This window comes from Balaenoptera acutorostrata, chromosome 6 (assembly GCF_949987535.1).
Source record: "Balaenoptera acutorostrata chromosome 6, mBalAcu1.1, whole genome shotgun sequence".
Classification (NCBI taxonomy): Eukaryota; Metazoa; Chordata; class Mammalia; order Artiodactyla; family Balaenopteridae; genus Balaenoptera; species Balaenoptera acutorostrata.
In genome coordinates, this window is record NC_080069.1 from 113413402 (window position 1) to 113436449 (window position 23048).

The 23048-nt window shown below is 38.8% G+C and overlaps 1 protein-coding gene across 1 annotated transcript in view; it reads left to right on the forward strand.

Moving 5' to 3' along the window:
- Positions 1 to 23048, forward strand: part of RABGAP1 (RAB GTPase activating protein 1) — a 159329-nt gene that overhangs the window by 23420 nt on the left and 112861 nt on the right. The window lies entirely within an intron of this gene.

A 23048-nucleotide genomic window follows, 5' to 3' on the forward strand; every position in this document is an offset into this window, starting at 1 on the left:
TTCTAAATCTTCTGATATCCCTAACTGTAAAAACTAGTGATCATAGTATAAACATTTGTTATTTTAGTATTGTTTTCATGTTCTCATTGAGTTAGAGGTGATTGTTTCTTTTGGGCCTGGTGTATGTAGTGTAAAGGCAGTGGCAGGTCTGCAGTGCTATTTATAAAAATAAGTTTTAGAATTACTAAAACAGAACTTAAAATTCCTGGCTTTTGGCCATTTCTGTTTATATTTTCTCAGCCAAATAAACCACTATTAACTTCTTTTCCCATACTCTGTTACTGTTTTGCTCTTTATGGATATAAGTAAGAACAGATTACCTGTTAATGTCACTTAAAATGTAAGTAGCTTTTAAAATATTTTGATTCTTGTTTATGTCTATTTATTCAACAAGTGTTTATTGAGTATTGACTTTGTGCCAAGTACTGTTATAAATACTCGGGATACAGTAGCAAATAAGACAAGCAAAGCCCCCTGCCCTCCTAGAGCTTTTAATCAAATGGGGAAACAGACTCTAAGCAAATAGGAAAATGAATATGTTAAGTAAATTTAGGTGCTTTGAAGAAAATCAAAGCAGAATACATGGATAAAGAGTGAATGGCAGGTACTGTTTCAGAGAATGTCTTGAAATGACATTTGAGCAGAGATCTGAATGAAATGAGGAAGAACTTGTTCATGGAGAAATGTGAAAAAGCACTTTCCACGAGGAACAGAAAATAAAAAGACCCTGAGGAAGACCACCCTTTTTAGGACAGAGATTAGAGCAGAGTAAATAAAGTAAATAAAAAGTGCTAAAGTATGAGATCCAGTGATATGTAGGAACTGGATCATATAGCACTTTATAAAGCTTAGTAGGAATTTGGACTTTATTATAAATGTGAAGGGGATTTTTGGAGAGCTTTGAATGTGTTCACTGGTTGAGAGAGACAGCATGGATGGTGTGAGCTTTGTGGACCCATTCCCCAGCAAAATTGGTGACAATTACTATGTTTTTTAAATTAAAGTCTATGGAAATGTTCTAAAGGCCATAGAGCAATTGACGAAACATTTATTCAGAGAAATTTACTAAAATTTGGTTAGGAATCTGTGGTATTTGAACCAAGACTTGTTTTTTCCTTCCCATCTCCCAGCTGAGCAAGATGGTAACTCCATTCCAGATTGGTACAGTCAAGAAAATAGGGTTTCCTCTCCCCACAGCTCCCACTTGGAGGGCTGTCTTCCAGGGAAGAGCAGGATGAGAGCATTCCTCATTCTGCCTCCATCACCTTTTGCTGGCCAAGTGTGAATGAGTGGTAGGGGCTGCTTTTTTTTTTGCCCAGACCTTACTTCTGGGATGAAGGCTCTACGTAGGACACAGTGCTGCTGAGAATACTGAGAGCCCAATTGCCCTTGCCCTTAACCTGGTTCTGGCATGTAAGGTAGTGGTTCCACACTAATAGAGGGAAGTCAAAAATACCGGAGATTACTACGCAACCTCCCACACCTACCAAATACTCATTTTCTGAAGATGTGTCGCTCAGAGAGAAGTACGTCATTGTCTACACTCCCAACTTCATAGCTATAGCTCAGAGATTTTGCCTGCAGTGAGAAGTGGGCCATAAAACAGCTCCTAATCTCTTCCCAAAGGAACCAACTTTATTTACAACAGAGGGCTTCCCTGGTGGCTCAGTGGTTAAGAACCTGCCTGCCAATGTGGGTTCTAGCCCTGGTCCGGGAAGATCCCACATGCTGCAGAACAACTAAGCCCATGCACCACAACTGCTGAGCCTGCGCTCTAGAGTCCACGAGCCACAGCTACTGAGCCCACCTGCCACAACTACTGAAGCCCGCACACCTAGAGCCTGTGCCCCACAACAAGAGAAGCCACTGCAATGAGAAGCCCGCACACTGCAACAAAGAGTAGCCCCCGCTCACTGCAACTAGAGAAAGCCCGCACACAGCAACAACAAAAAAAACCCCAATGCAGCCTAAATAAATAATTAATTATTTAATTAATTTTTAAAAATCATATTTACAACAGAGTGTAGAGAAGTTCAAGCCTAAGGGTACCCTCAAAAACAGTGGAGGTTGTGGTGAAAGGTAATTGGGAAGAGATTGTTAGATTGGTTGGACATACGGTTTAACTGTAGGCTTGTAGGGAGAAGACTGCCTGTGGTAGGGACAGATCTCAAACATTGACCTCTGGAGCTCTCCTGTCAAAGTAACCTAATTTGATTGGTTTATTCTGTGGAGCAGTTTATTACCTTAGTGGATTGTTGAAAACTGTTGAGCAAATCAGCCACAATTAGTGGAGTTTAATATCCACATGTAGTCATAGAGACAGAGCATCCTGCCAGAACTACTATACCAGGATGACTGAAGGCAAATCCAAATTACCCCAGAGGAGCAACATCAAAGGTTTAACACCATGGGAATTAGGGGAATAGAATTTACTAAAATAAGTCAGCTAGTCACTAAACAAACAAGCAAGCATAAAAAATAAGTCCTAGGGTGTGGAGACCAGTACTGAGAACTGGAACAACATATTACCTAAAATATCTAGTTTCCAACACAAAATGTGAGACATGCAAAGAAACAAGAAAATATTACCCATACATCATTTTTAAAAAGGCAGCACATACTGCTTTTGAGAGTCACATATTGCACTTAATATGCAAACTTTGAAAGTAGCCATTATTAATATGTTCAATGAACTAAAAGAAATCGTGCTTAAAGAAATAAAGGAAAGCATGATGACTGTAAAATCAAATAGAAAATATCATTAAGGAGATAGAAATTACAAAAAAAGAACCAAATGGAAATTCCGAAGTGGAAGAGCACAATAACTGAAATGAGGAATTCACTGGAGAGGCTCAACAGTAAATTTCAACGGGCAAAAGAAAGAATTAATGGAAAGAAATGTCATCAAAATGGCAGTACAGGAGTTTTCTACCATCCTACTCTCAAAGAACACCAAGTTAGACACTAATGGATGAGAGTGCCTTCATGGAAGTCCAGGAGTCCAGCAGAGAAGTTCCAGCACATTGTTGGGGCAAAAACATCCAAGATTGGACCCATTGAAGACGATGAAAGGAACAGTTTCATTTTATGTGTGTCACCCCACCCCCAAGGTGGCACAGCTCAGTGCCAGCAGATATTTAGCTCATGATTTCTTCCATGGGCGAAAGTGAGAGTGTGTGATTGAGCACCTGACTTTCCAGCTTTGTGGTACACTGCCAGAAAGGCCCATTTCTTTCTCACTCCGTCCAGAATACTGAGTCATAAACTGGATAACCTGGGGGTCGACAGTTGTGCTGGAGGAAGAGCAGCCAAGGTTGGGAATGGAACATATCAAAGGGGCGTGGATCCTACTAACTGCTTTGGGGACTCCCTCAGGAAGCCCACCCATGAGCCACTGGGGACACCTCCCCTGCCAATCCCCCAGCTGGCCCATGGCCACCTCTGAGCTCCACACTCCTCACCCAAACATGTCCCTACCCTGTGGCTACCTCTCTGTGCACAACCCTGAGGGCAAGAATGGTATGTGTGAGTCTTTGCAAATGGCTAGTGAGCACATGCAAAAAGTCAACCGGATTCTGTGGGATTGGAAGAAACCACACACTTGAGCACTCATCATCATCTTAGGGAAAACAAATGCGATAGGGAGCATCAAAACACTGGATCAAGCAGAAGAAAGTATTGTGAAGTACAAGACAGATTATTTGAAATTATCTAGTCTGAGAACAGAGGGAATATGAAAAGGAGTGAAGAAAGCTGGCCCATGGCCAGCTGGCCCAGTTCATAGTGTGAACTATGGCATACCACTAAAATGATCAGTCTCTGCAATATTAGAGTCCCAGAAGGACAGGAGAGGGAGAAATGGGCAGAAAGCTTATTTAGAGACATAATGATTGAAAACTTCCCAAATTTTTTTAAAATTATTATTTTATTTATTTATTTTGGCTGTGTTGGGTCTTCGTTGCTCCATGCGGGCTTTCTCTAGTTGCAGGAAGTGGGGGCTACTCTTCATTGCAGTGCGCGGGCTTCTCATTGCGGTGGCTTCTCTTGCTGCAGAGCACGGGCTCTAGGCGCGTGGGCTTCAGTAGTTGTAGCATGTGGGCTCAGTAGTTGTGGCTCACGGGCTCTAGAGCACAGGCTCAGTAGTTGTGGCGCACGGGCTTAGCTGCTCCGCGGCATGCGGGATCTTCCCAGACCAGGGATCGAACCCGTGTTCCCTGCACTGGCAGGCGGATTCTCAACCACTGCGCCACCAGGGAAGCCCCAAAACTTCCCAAATTTGGGGAAAGATTTGGATATCTGAGATCATGAAGTTTATAGGTTCCCCCCAAATTTCAACCCAAAGTGATCCTCTCCAAGATATATTACAATAAAGTTTTAAAATCAAAGACAAACAGTTTTTAAAGCAGCAAGAGGGAAAAGAACTATCTCACATTGCAAAGGAACCCCCCATAAGACTTTTAGCAGATTTCTCAGCAGAAACCTTGCAGGCCATAAGAGAATGGGATGATATATTCAAAATGCTAAAAGAAAAAAACTGCCAACCAAGAATACTTTAGTTGGCAAAGTTGTCCATCAGAAATGAAGGAGAGGGAATCCTCTGGGGCTTCAGTAGTTAGGACTCGTGCTTTCACTGCCAAGGGTGTGGGTTCAATCCCTGGTCAGGGAACTTAGATCCTGCAAGCCGTGCAACATGGCCAAAAAAAAAAAAAAGGAAGGAGAGAGAAAGATTACAGGTTTCCCCCTCAATCTGAAAGTAGAATGTTCCTATGAAACTTCGTAAGCTGAAATGGCATATAGTGAAGAGTATCCCCTGCTTTCTGAAAGTTTGTGTTACACCCCTTCGCTTTTACAAATGACCTACATTAGTACAGTAATTGCTTTTTTTCATAAAAGCAAAAATCCTCTTCAGGTTTCTTTCAGTTAGTGAAAACAGGTACTAATGTAGGGCTTTCTAAAAGCAAAGTGGCATATTGCAAACTTTCGGAAAGTGGGGGATACCTGTAATTCCCAAATCAATGTTGAGGGAGTTGATCATCGCTAGACCTTAAGAAAAGTGGTAAAAGGAGTTCTTCAACCTGAAATGAAAGGACACTAATTAGTAACGTGAAAACATATGAAAATATAAAACACACTGGAAAAGATAAGTATATAGTCAAAATCAGTATAGTCTGATACTGTAATATGGTGGTGTGTTGATTAAGAAACTGTAGTATAAAAGCTAAAGGACAAAGGTATTAAAAAGCTATAGCTACAATGAATACATAATATAGAAAGTTAAATTGTGACATCAAAAACAAAGTGTTTGGGGAAGTAAAAGGTAGAGTTTTGTATGCGATTGAAGTTAGGTTGTTACTGTTAATATACTGTTATATCCTGTACAATGTTTTATGTAAACCTCATGGTAACCACAAAGTAATAACCTACAATAGATCATAAAAGATAAGGGATCAAAGTGTACCACTACAGAAAATCATCAGTTCACAAGGGAGGATAGCAGGAGAGGAAGAAAGGAACAAGGTAACTACAAAACAACCAGAAAACAATTATTTTTTAATTAATTAATTTATTTTTGGATGCGTTGGGTCTTTGTTGCTGCACGCGGGCTTTATCTAGTTGTGGCGAGTGGGAACTACTCTTTGTTGTGTTGTGCAGGCTTCTCATTGCGTTGGCTTCTCTTGTTGTGGAGCATGGACTCTAGGCGCGCAGGCTTCGGTAGTTGTGGGGCTCTAGAGTTCAGGCTCAGTAGTTGCGGCGCACGGGCTTTGTTGAACCGCGGCATGTGGGATCTTCCTGGACCAGGGCTCGAACCCATGTCGCCTGCACTGGCAGGCAGATTTTTAACCACTGTGTCACCAGGAAAGTCCCCAGAAAACAATTAATTACATAATATTAGTAAGTTCTTATTTATCAGTAATTATTTTAAATGCAAATGAATTAAGTTGTCCAATCAAATGACAAGTGTCAGAATGTATTAAAAAAACAAGACCGCACTATATGCTGCCTATAAGAGACTCATGTCAAGACTTCCTTGGTGGCACAGTGGTTAAGAATCCACCTGCCAATGCAGGGGACACGGGTTCGAGAACTGATCTGGGAAGATCCCACATGCCGCGGAGCAACTAAGCCCGTGCGCCACAACTACTGAGCCTGTGCTCTAGAGCCTGCACACCACAATGAAGAGTAGCTCCTGCTCGCCGCAACTAGAGAAAGCGCATGCACAGCCATGAAGACCCAACACAGCCAAAAATAAATAAATAAATAAATAAATTTTTAAAAAAGAGAGAGACTCATTTCAGCTTTAAGGACACACGTAGACTTATCCATGTGTTATATGTGAAGAGATGAAAAGCTATTCCATGCAAATGGGAACTAAAAGAGGGGCCATTTCAAAACAAGTATATGTTAGGTCACAAATCAAATCTTAGCAAATTTAAGAAGACTGACATCATACCAGATTCTTTTCTGACTAGTGGTATAAAACTAGAAATAAAACAATGGGGAAAACTTGAAAATCTACAAATATGTGGAAATTAAACAACCTACTCCTGACCAGCCATTGGGTCAAAGAAGAAATCAAAAGGGAAATCAGAAAACATCTTGAAAGAAACAAATATGGAAACACAACATATTCCACATTCCACGATTTATATGTGGAATCTAAAAAAGCCAAACTCATGGAAACTGAGTAAAATGGTGGTTGCCCAGAGGTGGGCAGTGGTGGTGGAAGAAATGAGGAAATGTTGGTCAAACAGTATAGACTTCCAGTTAGGCAGTGGATACGTTTTGGGGATCTAATGTACAGCACTGGGACTATAGCTAACAATACTACATTATATAATTAATTGAAAGTTCCTAAGAGATTAATCTTTAAAAATGGTAATTATGTGAGTTGATGGTTGTTGTATTAACTAACCTTATTGTGGTAATCATTTTCCAGTATATATGTGTATCAAATCATCATGTTGTACACCTTAAACTTATATAATGTTTTATTTCAATTAAGTCTCAATAAAGTTGGAATATATATATGTATAAAACAGACCTTTTCTCGGAACTTTTATAAAAAAATAAATAAAACAATATGTGAGAAGTATTTAGACTCTTAAAAAAAAAGAATGAACTCTCATTACCACAGTCATGAATGATCTCAAAATAATTAAGCTGATTGAAAGAAGCCAGACATCCCCTCCAACTCCATAAATAGAAGCACATACTGTGTGTTCCGTTTATATACGATTTTAAAAAATGCAAAACTAATCTACACTCACAGAAAGCAGAAGAGTGGTTGCCTTGGGGGAGGGATGATGAGGTGGGGAAGAAGAGTAAGAACCCAAAGGGGCACTGCTACAGTGGTGTGTGCACGTATATATGTATATGTATGTGTGCGCGTGCACACATATGCATACATATACATGTGCATATATATAATATTAAAGAAATGTCAGTGCTGCATTAGAAAGTTATTTACTAAACTCTAAAGAAAGTAGCAAGGGAGGAATAAAGGAATGAAAAATACATGAGACAGATAAATAAAAAACAAAAAGTAAAATAGCACACCTAAATTGAACTATATCAATAATAACATTAAATGTGAATGGATTAAGCAATATGATCAAAAAGTAGAAATTGTCAGCATTGGCTAAAACAACATCTAGGAGACACACCTTAGATTCAAAGATGTAAATATATTTAAATAGATGGGAAAAGATATGCAAACAACAGTCACAAGAAAACGAGTGATTATAGTGATGTTAGGCAACATAGACTTTAAAACAAATAATGATACTACAGATGAAATGGGCTTTTTATAATCCTATACGGGTCAGACCACCAGGAAGGTCCAACAATGAAATCCCTAATAAAGGAACTTCAAAATACATGAAGCAAAAAATGACAGAAATGAAGAGAGAAATAGACAGTTCAACAATAATTGTTGTTACAATACTTCCTTTCAATTACGGATAGAAAAACTAAGCAGGAGACCAATACGTAAATAGAAGTCCAGAGCAGCACTATAAACCATTTTGACCTGACATATCTATGGAGTACTCAACAACAATAATATACATTCTTCTCAAGTACACCTAAATTATTTTTCCAACCACAGTGAAATGAATTAGAAATCAATAACAGAAGTAAAGCTGAAAAATTAACAAATACATGGAAATTAAACAACATACTCCCAGATAACTTATGGGTCAAAGAAGAAATTAAAAGGGAAATTAGAAAATACTTTGAGATGAATGAAAATGAAGGTATACCAAAACTTATACAATATAGCTAAAATAATGCTTATAGGGAAATTTCTACTTGTAAATTCCTATATTATGAGAGAAGGAAGATCTCAAATCAATAACCTAATTTTTCACCTTAAGACATTGGAAAAACAAGGGCAAACTAAACTTGAAACAAGCAGAAGTAAGGAAATAAAAGGTTAGGGTGAAAATTAATGAAACAGAAGAGAAAACCAATAGAGAAATCAATGAAACCAAAAGCTGGTTCTTTGAAAAGATCAACAAAATGGACAACATTTTAGATTGACCAAGAGAAAAAGAGGAGACACAAATTACTAGAATCAGAAATGAAACATTGCTACCAAACTTACATAAATAAAAAGGATTATAAAGGAATCTTACGAACAGTAATATGCCAGTAAATTAGAGAACTTAGATTAAATGGACAAATTTCAAGAAAAACACTAATGAAACTGATAAATAATATGAATAGACATATAACAAGAGATTGAATTAGCAATAAAAAAATATACCTGGATGACTTCACTGCTGAACTCTACCAAATGTGTAATTAAGAATACCAGTACTTAACACACTCCCAAAAAAATAGAAGAGGAGAGAATATTTCCCAATTCATTTTATGAGGATGATATTACCCTGATGCCAAAATTAGACAAAGGTATCACAAGAAGACTACACGTCAGTATCTCTTATAAATATGGAGACAAAATCCTCAACAAAACACCAGCAGACTTAATTCATCAACATATAAAAAGGATTACATACCATGATCAAGTGGGAATCGAAGGATTCGAAGTTTGGTTTAACATATTAAAATCTATTAATGTAACATACCATATCAGTGGAATTAAAAGCAAAGACAATCATTTCAGTAGACACAGTAAAAGCATTTGATAAAAATTCAACACTTTGTCATGAAAGTAAACAAATGAAACTATGAATAGAATGGCACTTCCTCAACTGGATAAGCAGCAATTGTGAAAAACCCACAGCTAAAATCATTCTCGCTGGTGAAAGAGTAGATTTTTCCCTCCTCCGTTTAGGCTCAATACATGGATATCTGTTCAACATTGTACTTGAGGTTACTTCCAGAGTAGTTAGGCATGTAAAAATCTAAAAGACATCCACATTGGAAAGAAGGAAATAAGAATCATCTCTGTTTGCAGTTGTATATGATCTTGTATGTAGAAAGTCCTAAGAAATCCACTAAAAATTATTAAAACTAATAAGTTCAGCAGGATTGCAGGATACAAGATCATCATGCAAATATCAATTTTATTTCTATATACTTGTAAGGAGCAATCTTAAATGACAGTAGGAAAACAATTGCATTTATGATAGCATTAAAAAGAATTAAATATTTTGCATTGTTTAAAAAAGTGAAAATCTTATACTCTGAAATCTGCAAAGCATTGTTGAAAGAAATTAAAGAAGACCTAAATAAGTGGAAATTCATCCAGTGTTCATGCATTAGAAGACTTGTTAGGATGGCATTATTCCTCAAATTGGTCTACACATTCACTGCAGTCCTTATCAGAATCCCAGGTAACATCTTTGTAGAGGTTAACAAGCCAATTTTAAAATTTGTATGGAATAGCAAGGGACCCTAAATAGCCAAAATAATGTTGAAAATAAACACAGTCGAAGGACTCAACGCTTTGCAATTTCAAAACTTATTATAGAGCGGTGGTAATCAAGACAGTGTAGTACTGACATAAGGATAGGCATGTAGATCATTGGAATATGTTTGAGAATTCAGAAACAGAACCATGTTTCTGTGGTCAGCTGATTGAAGCAAGGGTACTAATACCATTCAGTTGAGAACGGATTTTTTTCCCCAACAAATTGTGCTGGGACACTGGATAGCCACATTCAAAAGAATGAAGTTGTACCCTTACATCACACTATATATAAAAATTAGCTCAAAGTAGATGAAAGATCTCAATGTAAGAGCTAAAAGTATAAAACTCTTAGAAGAAAATAGGGGTAAATTTTCATGACTTCAGGTTTAACAGTGGATTCTAAGATATACCAAAAATATAAGCAACAAAGGAAAAAGAATAGATTTAATTGGACTGTATCAACAATAAAATCTTTTCTACCTCAAAGGATACTATCAAAAAAGTGAAAAGTCAACCCACAGAATGAGAGAAAATGTTTGCAAACCATAAGTTACTTGTATCTAGGATATATAAAGAGCTAAGCAACCTAAATGTGTATCAACTACCAAATGGATAAATAAAATGTGGTCTAGAGTGGAATATTAGTTGGTCATAGGAATGAAGTAATGATGCATGCTACAACACAGATGAACCCTGAAGAACATTATGTTAAGTGGTAAGCAAGTCACAAAAGTCCACTAATTACAGGGTTCCAATAATATGAAATGTCTAGAATAGTCAAATCTTTAGAGGCAGAAGATGAATAAGTGTTTGCTTAGGGCTGGAAATACTGGGGGAAGAGAGAGTTGATACCTAAGGAGGTAGGGTGCTTTCTTTTTGAGGTAATGAAAATATTTTAAGATCGACTTTGGTAGTGGTTGCACATATCTGTTAATATACTCAAAACCATAGAATAGAATGTATACTTTAAATGGGTGAATTGTATTTGGAAATGTCCCAATACAAATACTTCGGAAAGCTGGATGAAATAGAATAAATAGCCTTTTAATTACATAGCTCTATTCACAAGAAAGTGAAGGAAGTCCCCAAGGAACAAAAGCAAAGAGGAACCTGAAAGCCAGACCTATACACATGTGCTGACTTCGGGCAAGATTGACAGCAAGAAGAGCAGGCTGTTTTAGTCCTGAAAGGGAGAGAATGTTAGCTTGGACTAGAGGGTGAATGGCCTCTGATTCAGGATATATTTTCAAGGTAGAGCTGATTGGTATTAAGGTGGGCAAATTAGATATGGGATTTGAGGCAGAGAGAAGTAAAGTTGCTTCCTAGATTTTGGCCTGAACTGTTAGGTATATGGTTTCGCCATTTAGTGAAATGGGCAAGAGATAGGAAGACCAGAATTGGGGCAGGGGACAGGGGAATCAAAGTCCTGTTTAGGACATATTAAATTTGAGATGACTATTAGGTGTCCATTTTTAGATGTCAGGTAGTTAGTTGCATGTATGAGACTGATGTTCAGGAGAGATTGTGGCTGACATCAACAGTATATAGATGGTATTCAAAGCTATGGGATTAGATGAAGCAACAAGGGAAAAGCAACAAATAACATAGAAGGGAATCCCCATAAGGTTACCAGCTGATTTTTCAGCAGAAACAGACAACTGTTTCAAGGATTTTTTGCTAACAAAGAGGAGCTGAAAAATAGAGAGGTACCTGAAGGGTGATATGGATTCCAGTGAGGGATTTTATGATATTTATATACTGATAAGAATTATTCAGTAAAGGGGGACATTGCTACTACAAAATGAGAGCAAAATCTTTGATTCAATTAGGGAAAAGGGTTTTGTGTGTATAAGTGGAAGGGTTAGCCTAGGAACAGTTTCTGAAATAGGAAGATAGCATAAGTGAGTACAGATGCAAATAGATCAGTCTTCTCTCCTTTTGGATTTGTTCCTGTCGAAAATTTTCTTGTTAATTTTTGAAGTACTGTTAGACTTATTCTTCCTGTTTCTAATTTGATGAACCATTTTTGGGAAATGGGAAGGACCCTCAGGGCTTCTCCAGAGAACTTTTTGCTCAGTCTCATTTATCTTGTTCACCAAAAGGAGATAATTCTGTTTTGGGTTTTTTTTTAAATTAATTAATTAATTAATTAATTAGTTTCTGGCTGTGTTGGGTCTTCATTGCTGTGCCCAGGCTTTCTCTAGTTGCGGCGAACAGGGGCTACTCTTCGTTGTGGTGTGCGGGCTTCTCATTGCAGTGGCTTCTCTTGTTGTGGAGCATGGGCACTAGGCACGTGGGCTTCAGTAGTTGCTGGCACGTGGGCTCAATAGTTGTGGCTCGCAGGCTCTAGAGCGCAGGCTCAGTAGATGTGGCGCATGGGCTTTGTTGCTCTGCGGCATGTGGGATCTTCCCAGACCAGGGCTTGAACCCATGTCCCCTGCATTGGCAGGTGGATTCTCAACTGTGCCAACAGGGAAGCCCCGATAATTCTGTTTTATAGACCAGGAAATTGAGCAACATGTTTTCCAAATTTAAAATGTTTCCTCTATGTATTTCCATGTAATTTCAGTACATCTACACAGCATATTGGTTTATTGGCTACAGAACTAGTAAGTGAAGATTAAAAATTATTGTTAAATCTGTGAGATCTGTCATCAGAAGAAAGTATAATAGGATATCTACAGATGTGTTGCCAGTGGTGCCCACACTTCTTTATGAAACTGTTCTTTCGACCCCTGGTAGATTTTAAAATTGCAGTGGAGTTAGAGGATACATTTGAAAGGTCTGTCACTCTTCCACCCCTGAAGTTCTAATTGAGTGTTTTGTTGAATATTCAGTTGACAGCTAGTAATCTACCAACTACTGTTAGGTACTGAGGATAAGAACTCCATTTTGGGAAATATGATGACATAGAAAACCTAAAAATGTCTCGATACAAAATACTTAGGAAAGCTGGATGAAATATAATATATAACAAATACCCTTTTTTTAAAAAAATAAATTTATTTATTTATTTATTTATTTTTGGCTGTGTTGGGTCATTGCTGAGTTTTGGCTTTCTCTAGCTGGGGCAAGTGGGGGCTACTCTTCGTTGCGGTGCGCGGGCTTCTCGTTGCGGTGGCTCCTCTTTGTTGCAGAGCACGGGCTCTAGGTGCGTGGGCTTCAGTAGTTGTGGCACGAGGGCTCATTAGTTGTGGCTCACGGGCTTAGTTGCTCCGCAGCATGTGGGATCTTCCCGGACTAGGGCTCGAACCCGTGTCCCCTGCATTGGCAGGCGGATTCTTAACCACTGCGCCACCAGGGAAGTCCCAACAAATACCCTTTTAATTGTATAGCTGTATTCACAAATATGTAAAGAAAATCCCCAAGGAACAAAAGCAAAGAGGGAAATGAAAGCCAGAACTATATGTATGAGCTGACATTGGGCCTACTCTGGGGGGAATTTGCTGTTCTTTATAACCAGTGGACTTGGGTTTTGATAGGTAAATTAGGTAAGAGATAAGGCCTTGGATTTTACAGAGAGAGGTTTTGGAACTGAGATTTCCTTATAAAGCACGCTCAGGATACATCCTAACTTGAAAGGATATACTTGAAAAATAATAATAGTAACCTGCCTACAGTCACAGGAAAAAAATAAGGAAGCTTCTCTGTCTTACCTTGGACACTGATTGGAGGGGAGTCTTGTTGAGTGTTTGTACCCATAGGCTTGCCTTCATGTATGTTTGGGGTTTTAATTTATACTACCTTCTTGTTCCTGGGTTAGTAATACTCTTGGGACACCTGACAGAATCAACTGTAAAACTATGGAGGGACATGTTTGCCACCCAGGCTGCATAGTATTCCCACAGGTAACTCTGATAAACAATAGTGCACAATGCAAAATTTACAAAGAATGGGGCTTCCCTGATAGCACAGTGGTTAAGAATCCGCCTGCCAATGCAGGGAACACGGGTTCGAGCCCTGGTCTGGGAAGATCCCACATGTCGCAGAGTAACTAAGCCCATGCGCCACAACTACTGAGCCTGTGTTCTAGAGCTGGCGAGCCACAACTACTGAAGCCCACGTGCCTAGAGCCCGTGCTCCACAACAAGAGAAGCCACTGCAATGAGAAGCCCGCGCACCACAACAAAGAGTGGCCCCTGCTCCTCTCAACTAGAGAAAGCCTGTGCGCAGCAATGAAGACCCAATGCAGCCAAAAATAAATAAATAAATAAATAAAACAAATTTTAAAAAAACTAACCTTTAAAAAAAAAATTTACAAAGGACAATTCACCATGAGCAACAGTTAGCAAACCCCCAGTAAGATCAAATCTCACCAAAACTTTGGCATCTGAATAATTAGCTGTAACCTTAAGATGGGTATGATTAAAATGACTAAAGATTTAAAGAAAATTTTGGAAATGTTAGAAAATAACATTACAAAAGATTTTAATATACCAAGCAAACTAAAAATAGAACTTCCACAAGTGAAAATTAGACCCAGTGAAATTAAAGGTGCAACAGATATATTACCTACAAAATAAATCTGAGGAAATTACTCAGAAAATAACATTGAAAGATGATAAAATATGAAAAAGCAATTAAGAAACATGGAGACTAGGATGCGAAGGACCAACATGTACCTAAATGTTCCTTAAGAATTGAATGAGGGAGAGGGGACCACTGACGGTCCAGTGGTTCGAACTCTGTGCTTCCACTGCAGGGGTCACGGGTTGGATTCCTGGTCGGGGAACTAAGATCCTGCGTGCCGCGCAGCGCAACCAAAAAAAAAAAGAATGAGAGAGAAGGAAATTGGTATAATAGCTGAATATCTTACAAAAGTGATAAAGGATATAAACCCTCAGCTTAAAAAAACAAAATGAGTCCCAACCAGGATGACAGTGAAAGTGTAGAACATCACAGCCAAAGAGTAGTTCTTAAAAGGCTGAATGAGAATCAAGATGAATAGGACATAGTTCATGTCCTCAAGATGCTTATAGCTTAGGGTAGATGACACTTGTTAAAAATGTTGTTGCAGTCATTTCTACTAGTCTTTGCTTTGTAACAAACTAACTCAGATTTGAAAAACTATTATTTCTCATGATTTTATGGATTGACTGGGTAGTTTTGCTGGTTTTGCTTAGGCTCATACAACTTCATTCAGCTGGTGCGTTGGCTGGGGACTGGGCTTGACCTTGTCTCTCTTTCCATGTGGTTTTCAACTTAGGCTTCTTCACAGCATGGTGGTCTTAGGGCAGACGTGAAAGCTGCAAGACCTCTTTTAAGGCTAAGGCTTATAAGTTACATGGTGTCACTTCTACCACATTCTGTTATAGAAAAGCAAGTCACAACGCCAGCCCAGATTCATGGGTTTAGAGAAATAGACTATATCTCTTGATGGAAGAGCTGTAGAGATTTTGTGGCCATATTTAATTTTCAACATGAGTATAATTAGATCAGTGCTATGATAGAGGTTAACGAAAGGATGCTATAGAACAGAGCAGGTAGAAACTTATCTCAGCTTGGGGGAGGAGTCAGGGGGAAGGCTTCTCAGAGAGGATAATGCTTCAGTTAAACCCTTTAAAGGAAAGCTTTATGTGATGGTGTAGTTATAAAAAACACAGGTATTTTTCTTTATGAAATGTTTTGACAACTCACATCAAAATCTGAGAATTTTCCATAAGTTCAGAACGTGTTGCATTTTCTCTGTCTCACTTCCCTGGTGTGGGAATCTTACACCCTTTAGCTCTTAGCCAAAGATACTCTTTTTTTTTTTAATTTATTTTATTTATTTATTTATTTATTTTTAATTTTTTAAAAATATTTATTTATTTATTTATTTATGGCTGTGTTAGGTCTTCATTTCTGTGCGAGGGCTTTCTCTAGTTGTGGCAAGCGGGGGCCGCTCTTCATCGCGGTGCGCAGGCCTCTCACTATCGCGGCCTCTCTCGTTGCGGAGCACAGGCTCCAGACGCGCAGGCTCAGCAATTGTGGCTCACGGGCCTAGTCGCTCCGTGGCATGTGGGATCTTCCCAGACCAGGGCTCGAACCCATGTCCCCTGCATTGGCAGGCAGACTCTCAACCACTGCGCCACCAGGGAAGCCCCAAAGATACTCTTTAAATGCTGGTTGGGGTACATTGATGAGATAGTACTGCTGAGGCAGAAAGTTCAGTTAGAGGATTTTTTAAGCTTTTTAATCTTCATAGAGTTTTCTTCTTGAAAAATCCAGCTGACATTATTTTGGTTGAAAAAAGTTGCCAGGCTTTATTAAAGTAGTTAGCAGATACAGAAGTCACTCCTTCTCACTTAGTACTGCCTAAACTAATCTTCTGACTCAGTTTCTGAAATTATATTGGAGTCAGTTGCTCTTGTCCTCTAAAATGCAGATCTTTTATTCAAGCAAAGTTAGTGAACCATGAACACACAGTTTGATTAAGGGGATCAGAGTGGTGGCGGGGGAGACACTTAAGTAAATATGTCATCATGACAAAATTCATCAATCGCTGGAATATAGATATGAGCAGAATTATATGAGAACATAATTGTTGCCTGAAGAAGAAAAGAAAGGTTTTCATAGAGTAGGTAACAATTCAGCAGAACATTAAAGAGTCATTAAGAATTTCCCAAAGAAGAGAGTCTGTGACATGTGGAAAGATCAAGAGGCTTGAAAGAGCCTGGAATCGGGACCACTGCATGCAGTAGAATTGAATGTGCTTGCTTTTCTTTTTCTCCCAAGATGCGAATAGCTTTTTTGTCATTTTTTTCTGTAATTATAAAAATAATATATGCTTGATTTAGAAAATTCAGACAATAAGAAAAGTAAAGTAAAACCTAGCCATAATCCCATTATTTAGCAAAACATTCATAAGTATTTTGGGTCCTTCTTCAATTGACATTTTTTTTGGTTTTTTTTGGCTGCGTTGGGTCTTCGTTGCTGCGCACGGGCTTTCTCGAGTTGCAGCGAGCAGGGGCTACTCTTCGTTGTGCTGTGCAGGCTTCTCATTGCGGTGGCTTCTCTTGTTGCGGAGCACGGGCTCTAGGCGCGCAGGCTTCAGTAGTTGCAGCATGTGGATTCAGTAGTTGCAGCACGCAGGCTTCAGTAGTTTGCAGCACATGGGCTCAGTAGTTGCATCGTGCGGGCTCTAGGGCGTACAGGCTCAGTAGTTGTGGTGCATGGGCTTAGTTGCTCCGCGGCATGTGGAATCTTCCTGGACCAGGGATCGAACCCATGTCCTCTGCATTGGCAGGCAGATTCTTAACCAGTGAGCCACCAGGGAAGTTCCAGTTGACTTTTAAAGATGAATTCACAAGGTTCTGTTCCTTTCCCTTTTTAAATTAATGTTAATAATTCCTAATGGTAATTTTAGTTTGTTTTTCTGGTCCTTATTTTATATAGTAAGATAAAGAGATGGATTTTCAGAATAACTGTGGTTTATAAATGAGGCGCAAAGTGATTTAGTGATTTATCAAAGATCACAGAAAGAATCTGTGAGTGCCTTTGAGATTAGTTACTATACTTTCCAGTATCCAAATTGGGCTTCTGATTCTTTTGTGCCTTGCTTTCTTTTTTTTTTTTTTAATTTTTATTTATTTTATTTTTGGCTACATTGGGTCTTCATTGCTGCACGCGGGCTTTTCTCTGGTTGCGGCGAGTGGGGGCTACTCTTTGTTGCGGTGCGCAGGCTTCTCATTGTGGTGGCTTCTCTTGTTGTGGAGCATGGGCTCTAGGCGCGTGGGCTTCAGTAGTTGTCGTGGCTCAGTAGTCGTGGCTCACGGACTCTAGAGTGCAGGCTCAGTAGTTGTGGCAGGCTCAGTAGTTGTGGCACACGGGCTTAGTTGCCCCACGGCATGTGGGATCTTCTGGACCAGGGCTCGAACCCATGTCCCTTGCATTGGCAGGCGGATTCTTAACCACTGCGCCACCAGGGAAGCCCTGTGCCTTGCTTTCTGATAAGACGAGATTTATATACTTGTTTTGAAATGGCTCAGCTCTTACCCTGAAGCTGAGTAAAATTACTTAGTTTGAACCATTTTCATTTGTATTTTCACTGCAGTATGACACAAGTAGTGGGAACTGTAGATCATCAGGAATTTATCTTTAATTTTCTGATTGTGGATTTTTCTAGCACACACTTTCATTTCCTAAGCATGCTTTCTTGAAGACATAAAATCTGTACTGGAAAAGCATCTCAAACTGCCTAAAGTAGCTTTGTATAACTGGTAAATCAAGTAGAGCCTAGTTGGTATTGTTGCAGTGAAGGGAAACAGGAGCTATAAAGTTAGAAGCAGAAAATTAAGACCAGGAAATGACTGGATATTGCCTTTGGAACATTTTGTCCTTTGATTCTATAAATGCAGTTTTGCTCTCAAGGAAATGGGCTTGTAGCCAATTCTACCATTCAAGTTATTACTTTTTTTTTTTAATGCATTTTAAATTTATTTATTTATTTATTTATGGCTGTGTTGGGTCTTCGTTTCTGTGCGAGGGCTTTCTCTAGTTGCGGTGAGCGGGGGCCACTCTTCATCGAGGTCCGCGGGCCTCTCACTGTCGTGGCCTCTCTTGTTGCGGAGCACAAGCTCCAGACGTGCAGGCTCAGTAGTTGTGGCTCACGGGCCTAGTTGCTCCGTGGCATGTGGGATCTTCCCAGACCAAGGCTCGAACACGTGTCCCCTGCATTGGCAGGCAGACTCTCAACCACTGTGCCACCAGGGAAGCCCCCAAGTTATTACTTTTATTTGATATTATTTAGAAAGGACAGATGTTATTCCAGTAATGCTTCTTTTGCACATAAATAGTGGGTGTGTTCTTAGTTTTCTTTGGACCAAGGAAAGTGGAAGAACTACTTTTTTTTAAGTTATTATTTGTTTTTTTAACTTCACCTCCAGTAGGTGGACCAGAGTTTATTTAGAAATAGTTGAAAGTTGGGTAGGGAGATATTAATCGGATGCTTACTAGTTGGCAGGTACTGAGATGTGGGAAATGAGACAAACCCTATAAAAATCACATGATTCAGTGCCTGCCTATAACGTAAATAATAAGTGTCCAGTGATCATATTACTGAATCGTTGAACCATGACAATCTTGTGAGATAGGTATTAACATTCTCATTTTATTTATTTATTTATTTATTTGGCTGCTCTGGGTCTTCGTTGCTGAGTGCGGGCTTTCTCTAGTTGCGGCGAGCAGGGGCTGCTCTTCATTGCAGTGCGTGGACTTCTCGTTGTGGTCGCTTCTCTTGTTGCGGAGCATGGGCTCTGGGCGCGTGGGCTTCAGTAGTCGCAGCACGTGGGCTCAGTAGTTGCGGCATGTGGGCTTCAGTAGTTGTGACGAACGGGCTTAACTGCTCCACGGCATGTGGGATCTTCCTGGACCAGGGATCGAACCCGTGTCCCCTGCATTGGCAGGCGGATTCTTAACCACTGTGCCACTGGGGAAGTCCAACATTCTCATTTTAGAGATGAGACAGTTGTGGCTTCTAGAGGTTAATTTGTCCATAGCCAGTAGAGTTAGTGTTAGAGGCATGTCCCCATCTCAGATCTGTCTTATTGTGGAGCCCAAGTAGGACTACTAAGTACAGTTGCATAAGCTACACTGTGCAATCCCAGGGGGGTGCTGTTCACATAGTCTGTGATGTGAATGGTGCCCCCTGGAGTTGTGCCACAAGCCAACTCTTGTTCCAGTTGTGTTTTTTGTTTTTGTTTTGTTTACCACTACTCTACTTTGTAAGTAGAATTATGAATAAATATTCACTGAACAGTCTCTGTCCTTGCCAACATTCATGTCTATGTTTGGCTATTTAATGTTTTTTTTTTCTTCTCAATTCAGGACTATTTTAAAGAACTCTCCCCTCTTCTTCTTAAAGATTACGTGGAGATGAACACAAATCTAAATATGATTCTTAGTTGTATTATCCATATATATCGGCTTTGCTTTTTAATTTTTATATTTGGGCTAAATTAAGTTAGAAGTCTTTTTTGGACTTCAAAATAAAGATAATTGTTTGTGTTTTGTAGCATGCTATTTGGTCCTGCCCAGTATTCTTATGGTAAATGTTAAACTTTAATGACACTCATAAAATGTTAAGGTTTAATGACAGTCATAATAGGAAATGGTATTTGTTTTTTTATTTTTAAGTAGTTAACAAAGCTAAAATAAATCTTTCAGATTTCCTTTTCTAGCACTAAACCAAAATCTGTAGAATACCCAATATCCAAATTGGATAAAAGAATACTTTGGCTTTTATTCTTGGCATTTATAAAATTCAGTTCATTAAACATGTATTGTAAATATACCCTGTACCCGCAGCTACCCGAAGCTTTGGGAATATAAAGATAATTGAAGAAACGGTCTCTGCTATCTATTAATGCCCAGTCTGGTTGGAGAGGCCCACTAAGCAAATATTCTCTAAAACAAGTAGCAATGCTGGAATAAACAAGTATGCTAATATTTTGGTAGCACTCTCTAAGGAGGGAGTGATTAAACCTAATATATCAGGCTTAAGATCTCTCAGAGGAGGTAACAGAATTTAAGCTTAGTATTTAAGAGTAGAAAGGCAAAGGAGAGGAAGGTTTTCCAGGAAAGGGAACGGTCTGTGCAAAGTCTAGATGTTTGAAGGTTTATGGTGTGTCTTGGGGAGTTTGAGTAGTTTGATGTGACAGATAAGAGATGGAAAAGTAAATTGGGCAGAGTTGTGAGAAACTCATAGAACATAGTAATGAATATGGGCATTATCTTATGGACATTGAGGAAGCATGGGAGGGTATAAAAATAAGGCAGTGCTTGATCAGAACTAAGATTTGCACTTGTAATTTGAATGGCCATATGAATGATAGATCAGAGGGGAGTGAGAAAGAAGGCAGGGAAACTACTACCTTTCCAGTAGGCTTATGTAAAATGAAAGAGATTCCTATGGTGTTAGCTATGCAGAGAGACAGAAGGAAAAAAATGGGCAGTTGAGCAAGGATCAGTAGGATTTGTGAGTAGTGTGGAAATGAGAGGAGTGAAGGATGACTGTAATCCTTCATTTGGTAACTGAGTGGAAAGTAGTGCAATTCATTAATTTTTTTTTAAAAGATACAGGAAGAGAATTAGAGTTAAGTTTTGACAGTAAGTTTGGAGTATCTAGCTGAAGGTGTCTGTCCATTAGACAGGGAGGGGTTGTAGATGTATATTAGGGATTGTTTATGTATCGTTGGGATTGGATGAAATGGCACAGGAGAATCTGTAAAATGAAGTTATTGCCAAAAACAGAATCCTGGACGAACACCTTTTGAGGGGCATGTAGGGAAAAGGAACAGTTGTGTTCTCAAATTGCATCTTTCATAGAAACCATAATTTTTTTCTATTTAAAAAAAATAGCCTTTTTTAAAAGAGCAGTTTTAGATTCACAGCAAAATTGAGAGGAAGGTACAGAGATTTCCCATATAACCTCTGCCCCCACACATACATAGCCTCTCCCACTATCAATATCCCCTTTCTAGTTTAAGTCTATTGAGGTAAAATTTACACACAGTAAAATACAGCCCTTTTAGGTATACAATTCTATGAACTTTAATGAATGTAAACTCTTATATAATCACCACGACCACCACAGTCAAGATACAGAATATTTTCATTACTCCAGAAAGTCCCTTTATAGTTCTTTTTAGTCATTCATCTTTCCCCTTCCCAGCCTGTGTCAATCAGTGATCTGATTTCTGTCTCTATAGTTTTGCCTTTTCCGGAATGCCATGTAAATTGAATCATACAGTATATAGCCTTTTGTGTCCACTTCTTTTACTTAGAATAATGCTTTTGAGATTTATCCATGTTATTTTAGTATCAGTGGCAGTTTGTTTATCCATTCACCAGCTGATAAACATTTACTTTGTATTCAGTTTTTGACAATTATGAATAATGCTGCTATAAACATTCACAGACAGGTCTTTGTATAGACATGTATTTTTATTTTTCTTGGGTAAACACCTAGGAGTGAGTCATAGATAAGTGTATGTTTAACTTTATAAAATTTACATAAAGTGACTGTACCATTTTGTATTCCCACCGGCAGTGTATGAGAGTTTTTCAGTTGCTCCACATTCTTGCCAGCCCTTGGTATTTTCAGGATTGTTTTGTTTTTAATTTTAGCCATTCTTATAGGTGTATAGCGGCATCCTATTGTGGTTTCTGTTTCCCTAATGGTTAATGATACTGAGTTTCTTTCAAATGCTTGCATTGTCTTCTTGGGTGAAATGCCCTTTTTTTAAATTGGGTTGCTTGTTTTATTATTGAGTTATAAGAATTCTGTGTATATTTTGGATATAATTCCTTCATCAGGCATATGATTTGTAAATATTTTCTTGCAGTCTGCGGCTTGTCTTTTCATTCTGTGAACAGTGTCTTCCGAGCAGCAGTTTCTAGTTTAATAAAGTGCACTTCAGTTTTTTCTTTTATGCATACTTCTTGTGTCCTAAGAAACCTTTGTGCCCCAAGATTACAAAGACTTTTTCCTGTGTTTTCTTCTGTAAATATTATAGTTTTAGGATTTACATTTAGATCTGCAATCCATTTTGCATTAATTTTGTATGTGACGTAAAGAGATTGATGTTTTTGCATATGTATGATGTCAAGTTAATTGTTCCACCACCATTTGTTTTAGTACCTTTCTCTGTTGAATTATCTGGCCAACTTTGTTGAAACCAATTGGCCATGTACGTGTGGGTCTATTTCTGGATTCTATTTTGTTTCCTTGGTCTGTATTATCTGTCCTTTCACTAATACCGTGTCTTGATTACTTTACCTGCAACTACCTTTATTTTAGAGATCATCATGGTATCTGTTAGGAATGCTGTTGGCAGCAAGGAACAGAAAGCCCTGCTAATAATGAGTTTATTTTTGTTATGACAAGAAGTCAGAGACAAGCAGTTGCTGGTTTAAGCTGTTCATTTATACGAGGGGTTAGCAAACTATAGCCTGCTGGCCTAATCTGGCCTGCCACCTGTTTTGTAAATCACCTGTGGAGGTTCTTAAAAATGCATATGCCAAGGCTTTATCTCTGAGACTGATTTAGTTGCTAGGGTAGGAGGTGAGGGGATAGAGGGAGGATCAGGTGTTTTAATTTTAACATGCTCCCTGGTGATATTGGTAATTGTGTTGTTTAGTCATGGTTAAGAACCATTAATCTAAGGTTGGTTCTTAGAGTGTGGTCTCC